Genomic DNA, 7,738 nt, shown 5'->3' with positions numbered 1-7,738 from the left:
ATTTTGGAAGGAAGTCCTGGCCTGGATCAAAAAGATTGATTGGGTCGAACGTGACTGCAGCCCAAGACTAGTCCTATTTGGACTCGAAGAACTGGATGGCTGATGGTCCCGGCTCTTGCACATGCCATGTTTTCTGTTACTGGCGGCTAGGGTATGCCTCACGATAAAGTGGAAATCGCAGACCCTCCAATCAGAAATAACTTTACGAGATGGAGAACATTACAGGGGTACTCCATGATCTGACCCCTAGTAGAGAAATGGAATGGTCCCCCTTCCTTACTATCTATAAGTAATCTGCTTCTATGACACTCTGGAACGCTCACAGACGCATTCGAAATCCTCGCTCTACAAAGGATATCTTCGACCCGTCATGTCTCCGGGGGGAGGGGGGGAGATAAGGGATAGCACTGTTTGAAGGATGAAGTCATAGCAAACGCCACTGTGTAGTGACAGGTTGTGTGCATTGTCCATTTACAAAATGCTTAATAAAATAAGTTTACAAAACAAAACAAAAAAAAGCCCACAGTAGCTGTTCACAGAAAGAAACAGAAGGTGCCGGTTTTTAGATTGTTACTAGAGCTTCCTATCCTCTAGCAAACAAACACCACACTGTACTGCCAAAACGTCAGATTTGGTTTTTGAAGGTTACTGATTTTTTTCTTCACCTCAAAGGAGTATTCTGCTATGCCCTTCCACCAGTGTGCCTCCCCCCCAGCTCACATGCTAGCCTTAATACTAATTGACAGAGCTCAGAAAAAGCAAGGGGTTGTAGCAGTAGAACAGGAACTGGAATATTGGCATACCCACAATACTTTGCAAGCATAACATATTTAAACCTCCCCATTATAAGTGAAGGTTAAGAAAAAGTCATACATCTGCATGTGCACAATTACTATGAAGTGCATTACAAGATCGTTTGCAACATACCTGACATTTAAATTGGTGGGCAAAATTATACCAGTACTCAGTGAAACCATTTTTGTATAGCAGTGAGTTACCATGTAATTTGTTAAGGTCTATGTCCGATGGAACTCTGAAAACTTGGAAAGGCTGCAGATTTTGTAAAAAGCCTTCTAGTTATCTGAAGATCTGTTGCCTTAATACTATAAACGAATAATGCCAGGCATAGTCCATGCCCATTATCTCCTACAGGCCAAGTAAATGATACTGTTGATTGGCGTTTAAAGGATAGCAGGCCCCTGCGCTAACTGGTAATAATTAGTTAGTTGCTGTAATGCAACTTGCGTCCTGGCACATGGTTTGTCTGGCAACCAAAACTCCAAAGTTCCCAATTAATGAGTTTCTGGATGGTTTGACAAACCTTGTTAAGTAATGGTGCTGGTGGGTGGTCTTGACTATTGGTTGTAGCCGTGAATTACTTGGTTCTTAGATATTGAAATAATACAGCAAACTCCTGACTTCTTGTCATCAGTGAAGGTTTTTAATGTTGTTACACACTTAGATCAAAGGCCTAGTAGAACATACTAGGTACAGGTGAGAGGGGAGCCAACACAGGTTTCAAGCATAGTCTTTATCAAGGCTGTGATGGGAAGTGGGGTGAAGTGACAATTGTGAAGGCATGTCGGCGCATCATTTGGAGGTCATCCATTTTGTACAGTTTACAAACAATATCATTAGTCACATGGCATAGGAAAGTGGAGGTGTGTGAAGTGTAGTGGCAGTGCAAGTTGAAGATCAAAAACAAAACACACACATATAATACATTACTCACCGTAATCGTATTTCTGATGCTTGTATCTGCTTAGATTCCCATGCTGTGCATAGGCCGACATCTAGTGGAAGCTGCAGAGTATTAAAGTTTATTTTTTGAAACTCGTAAATGGGCGTCGAACTACGGCGTGCCAGTAATACTATTCCTAGTGTGACGTCCAATGTACACATGATCCCTAACGCGTGTAGGACCCTCAGATTGTATTTTTTCTGACATGAGGTAGCATGAGGAATAGCGCGAGTACACAGTATCCAAGCAGATAAGTTAGATAAGACTACAAGCATCCATGCGCCTTCTCTCAGAGGGGAGGAAGGGTGGGCGCATATGAATCTAAGCAAATACAAGCATCAGAAATACAATTATGGTGAGTAATGTATCCCTTCTGAGTTTTATGGAATCTGCTTAGATGACATGCTGTGCATAAATTAGCGAGCAGTGTAAGGAGGTGGGATGTGAGAATGGTCATGAGCAAATAAATGTCTTAGAACCGCTTGTCCCATTTGAGTATCTGTCTTGGAATGAGTGTCAATGCAGTAGTGCTGAGTAAAGGTGTGAATAGAGCTCCATGTAGCTGCTTTGCAAATGCTGTCAAGGGGTATATTTGCAATGAAAGCCAGAGTGGCTCCAGTACCTCTTGTAGAGTGGGTCCTTGGCGTAAAAGGCAGTGTTTTATCTGAGAGACTAGCACAGTTGGATACAACTGACTATCCATTTAGAGATGGCATTCTTTGAGACGCAATCTCCTTCTCTGCCTAGAGCTATGGAGACGAACAGTTGATCTGTCTTACTTAGCGGTTTGGTCTTGTCTACATAGTAGAGGACTGCTCTCCTCACATCTAGTGTGTGGAGTTTCACCTCAGCAGAGCTTTTGGGTTCTTGGAAGAAGGCCGGTAGCTCAATGGACTGGATAACATGGAATTTGGAAATGAACTTCGGTGAAAACCTAGGGTGAGTGCGTAAAACCAGTTTATCCTTATGTACCGTAAAGAAAGGATCCTGGACTGACAGAGCTTGAATTTCACTGACCCTTCTTATGGATGTAATGGCTACTAAGAAGGTAGTTTTATAAGGCAGGTGTTTAAGACTACCTTTGTGCATGGGTTCAAAGGGAGGTCCCATGAGTTGAGCAAGTACCACATTAAGGTCCCAACCTGGTGGTGGGTTGGAAATTGGAGGGTGGAGTCTTTTTACCCATTCAATAAATGCTTTGACAACTGGCACTTTCCACCATGACACATTGTTATGGGAAGTGGTGTAAGCTGACAGAGCAGCCAGGTGCACTTTAAGTGAGTTAAACACTAACACTGCATCCAGTAAGTGGAGCATTTTGGGGACATTAGAAGGAGTACAATTAACTGGTTTGATTTTTCTTATTCTGGCACCAAATTACGCATCGTTTCCATTTGTCATAGTAATGGTGCCTTGTGTTAGGTTTTCTTGACTCCTTCAATATATCCATACATCTCTGGGGTAAATTGAGATGTCCGAACTCTAGGACTTCAGGAGCCATGCTGCCAAGTTCATTGAGTTGGGCTGAGGATGCAGTTAGTCACTCATGCTGGCAGAGTAGGTTGTACGGGAGCTTGATGGGGTTGCACACCGCCAGTTTGCGTAGGTGTGGATACCATGGTTGTCTTGCCCACATAGGAGCAACCAGGATGAGAGTCATCGGTTCCCTGTGGATCTTGTTCACCACCTTCCTCATTAGAGGGGTTGGTGGAAAAGCGTAGGCAAACATCCCTGACCAATTCATCCATAGGGCATTCCCTTTGGAGCCTGCCTGGGGGAACCTGGATGCAAAGTGTGGGCATTGTCTGTTTTCGCTTGTGGCGAATAGGTCTATAGTGGAGAAACCCCACTGAGGGAAGAGGTCTCCTACGATTTCTTTATGTAGTCGTCACTCGTGTTCATCTGGGAGGGGATCTCTGCTCAGAGCATCTTTTAGCGAGTTGAGTTTCCCTGGAACATGTTGGGATGACAAGTAAATGTTCAGTTTGAGTGCCCATTTCCAAATTTTCTGGGCAAACCTGGACAGATTTGGAGATTGAGTGCCTCCTTGTTTGTTTAGGTAAAACATTGCAGTTGTGCTGTCTGTTAGGATCTGCACTGACTGGTTGGATAGGAGGGGTTTGAATGCCCGAAGCGCTCAGAAGACTGCCAGAAGTTTTAGCAGACTGATGTGGTTCTGAGCCACTGTGTGAGACCAGAGACCCTGAGCTGTATGGTGCAGGTAGTGGGCTCCCCACCCTGCTAGGGAGGCGTCTCTTGTGACAAAGGCATGTATCTCTGGATCGTAGAAGGGTTCCCCCTTCCTGAGATTCTCTCTTGTCCACCAGCGAAGACTCTGTACTATTGTTGGTGAAACTACCACTAGATCGTCTCACTGACCACTTGTTTGAGACCACTGTTTTGCCAACCATTCCTGCATGGGTCGCATGCGCAGGCACCAGTGGGGAACCAGGTAAATGCAAGATGCCATCATACCTAGCAAATGGATCGCTTTGCGCACCCTTATTTGGCGACCTGACTGATATTGAGGAATTCGCAGCAAGGAGGTTCTGAATTCTTTCCTCTGATGGAAAGGCCAACCCCTCTTGGGTGTTTAGGACAGCTCCTAGGAACTGTTTTGAGGTGCTTAGCACCAGGCTTGATTTTTTCTCGTTGATTGAGAAGCCCAATTGGAAGAGGAGGTTGATTGTTCTTTGAATATTTAGTCTGCAAATTAAGGAGGTTTTGCCCTGTGATGAGCCAGTCATCCAGGTAAGGGTACACTGGGATTGCCCCCCTGCGTAGGTGCGCCGCCACCACCGCCAGTAGCTTGGTGAATACCCTTGGAGCCGAGGCTATACCGAAGGGCAGCACTTTTCTGGTACTCCAACGACTGTACCTTCTGTCTTGGAGGATGGTCGTGGGGGCGCGCTAATAGTTCTATACAGTATCCTGCAGGCACTGTGGACAGCACCCATCTGTCGAAGTGATCCCCCTCCCATGCGTGGGTAAAGGTGGAAATGCACCCCCCCTACTGGGGATGCATGGGAGGGGACCCGAAGCAGAACCTCACTGTTTACTAGGTGGCATACCACCTCTGGCGGGGCTGCCTCTATCCCTAGTGCAGCCCCTGCGCTGGCTTCTGGTGAATCCCTGTGATGTTTGGAACTGATTGTTGCCCCATGAGGTTCCTTGATTTTGGTAGTAGTTGGAACCCCTCTGGGAGCTTTGGCCGAGAAAGCGACGAAAATTATTTCCCCTCTGACCCGAGGGTTGATTTGTGAGTTGGCCGAGGAATTTTAGGGTTTCGTACTCATCTTTAGCTGTCTTTAGTGCCTCTTCCACTGCCCTGCCGAATAGAACGTTCGGCTCTACCGGCATGTCTATAAGTGTGGCTTGGGTCTCGGGTTTGAACCCAGACTGCCTTAACCAAGCATGGTGTTTTATTACTGTGCCTTCGGGTATCAATCTTACAGCAGATTGCATCAAAATGTGTTTTAAGGATGCATCCAGATACGGACCTCCTGTCTGCTGCAAGTTGGATCAACTGGTCTTTTAGTGGTTCAGGTGCAGAGGCTACTAGAGCAACTACTTGTTCACACTGATGGCAGTTATAGCTTGCTAAAAGAGTGGTACTGTTAGCAATACGTGGCTGATAGGCTGACGTGGAGGCAACTTTCCTACCCACAGCATATATCCTTTGGCTCTCCTTATCGGGAGGTGCCTCTGAAGAAACTAGTGGTGTACCTGCCCTCTTTCTGGTGGTTGTTACTACCAGGGAGTCTGGTTTTAATTGACCCCTTATGTACATGGGATCGGAGGGTGCGGCCCGGAATAATTTTTCCACTCGTGGATTCACTGCACGAGTAAGATTTGGGGTTACCAGCGAGGGATCAATTCTACACCCGATTGATTTTAATATCGGGATAGCCTGGGTAATGGCTCTCTTGTCCCCTAGGACTTCTTCCGCGAAATCCCCATCTTCTTGGACACCCTGTGTGTCCATCTGAAAATGAGCTGCTGCTTTAGCCAATACCTCATTGAGGCGTGGCTAATTATCAATCGATGAGTCATGCACCGGGGGGTCCTTAGGAATTGGGGGGTCAAGATTGTAGGCTTCCACCTCATCATCCTCCTACTCTTCCTGGTCCTAGTCATTCCCATAGTAAGAAACCCCTGTCTGGTCTTGCAGCATATGTGTTTCTGTCTCCTCTCCATATGACTCTGGATGGTAAGGTTCAATTAGCAAGGGGTCTGAAACCAAACCCTGGGCCGGAGCCTCAGAGCGGAGCTTTTTAGTAGGGGGTTGAGAGTCCTTGGACCCCGAAAGGGCAGAGGTGGCTGGTGTGTTGGCATAGCTATGGAAATAATTAGGGTCCTTTTCATAGTCTGCAAAAAAAGATATCCTTCTCATCACCCTATCAATATCAGTTGAGTTCCATTCCCTGGAACTGGGAATAAACCTCTCCTGTTCTGGTTCCTCATCCATGCCCATATCATGAGGAGTGGGAGGGACAATTTTACTCTCAGGAGTAGTGTCAGGGACCTTGGAATTTATCACTTTAGGAGCCTTCTGTTTTTCTTTATGGTGTTCTAAAGGTTTCTTGTGTTGTTTATCCCCCTTCCCGTGACTAGAGGAATGTTTTTCTGAGGTTTTAGGGTTTTCCGAGGGTTTTGCGTCGAGATTCAGAGGTAGTAGAAGGAGGGCGCCGAATGTCTGGAGTGGACGCTATGCGCTTTGACTTGGTAGCATAGAGGTCGGAATCGTCTTCTGACGATCGAGACTCTGGAACTATTGGGAGTGCGGCACCTTTTTCAACCGCGGATGGTTGGTCTTTGTCATGTGGCGATCGCGGACAGGAACGCTCAGAGGACACAGAATCGGTGGACTGCTCATCGGTGCCTTCCTTTGCCGATCGATCGACACGCGTGTCGAGTCACGGCTGGGGCTGATGTGTTTAGAGGAAGTGGTGTGGGTTGCGCTTCTGCCGCCAGGTGTTCCCCATAACTGGGCCGCTGGCCAGTCCTCTGAGATCGGGGGCTTGCACATGGGTGTCTGAAGTCACCGCTCTGCCCTCGCCATCTGATACGGCGGCGTTGCTGCCATCGATGAACGACCCTTTGACGTCCATGGCCTCTAGCTGCCTGGCGTAGTGGGCCCAGCGCTTAGCCGAGCGGTCCTTAAGTGTTTTTGGCTTGAAGAGTTTACAAGCTCGACACATAGCCTCGGGATGGTCTTATGGGAGACACAGATTGCACATATTGTGCTCATCTACCATGGGGAACTTCCTGTTACACTTAGGGCAGAATTTGAAAGGAGTACTCTCCATATGTGCAAATCTGGCAGCGGGCTGTGTATTTGTAGGAAATAAATGTGAGAAAGGTATGACCACCCCCCACTCTCCCTACTTGTACAGGGCCAAGGCTAGAGGCCTTCCAAGGCCCAAGGTCCATTGTGTAATTTTCGACGGCTGGTTCGCTCGATCTTTGCCGACGTCAATCTTTGGCGTAGGATGGAAGATAACGGGGAACATTTTTAACAATATTTAGGTATAATTGGCAAATGCCAAGAAACTTCGCAACATGCGTCCGACTAGTATGGCGGAAAAAAACATTCTGAGGGTCCTACACGCGTGAGCGATCATGGGTACATGGGACGTCACACTAGGGATAGTATTACTGACACACCCTAGTTCGTTGCCCCTTTTCGAGTTTTGAAAAACAAACTAATACTCGGTAGCTTCCAATAGATGTCGGCCTATGCACAGCATGTGATCTAAGCAGATTCGACAAGCCTCAGAAATATATACATACCAAGGAGAGAAGAGCGGGGCAGGGAAGGTTGGAAAGCAAGGAAGAAAGGGGTTAGAATGAGGAAGAGCTGAATGAGCTGAGTTATGTAAAGGGTTAGGGCTGGTGCTTACCAGGACAATGGTGGTGATCCTGTATAGGATTGTAGCACCTGGTGTGCATTTCCCAATTCTTCTGGGTGGTGGGCTGGATAGCCAATCTGGGGGT

Source organism: Ambystoma mexicanum, chromosome 5p (genome assembly GCF_040938575.1).
Source record: "Ambystoma mexicanum isolate Mex_15411 chromosome 5p, UKY_AmexF1_1, whole genome shotgun sequence".
Classification (NCBI taxonomy): domain Eukaryota; kingdom Metazoa; phylum Chordata; class Amphibia; order Caudata; family Ambystomatidae; genus Ambystoma; species Ambystoma mexicanum.
The sequence above is the reverse complement of the archived record's forward strand: the minus strand, read 5'-3'. Positions refer to the sequence as shown.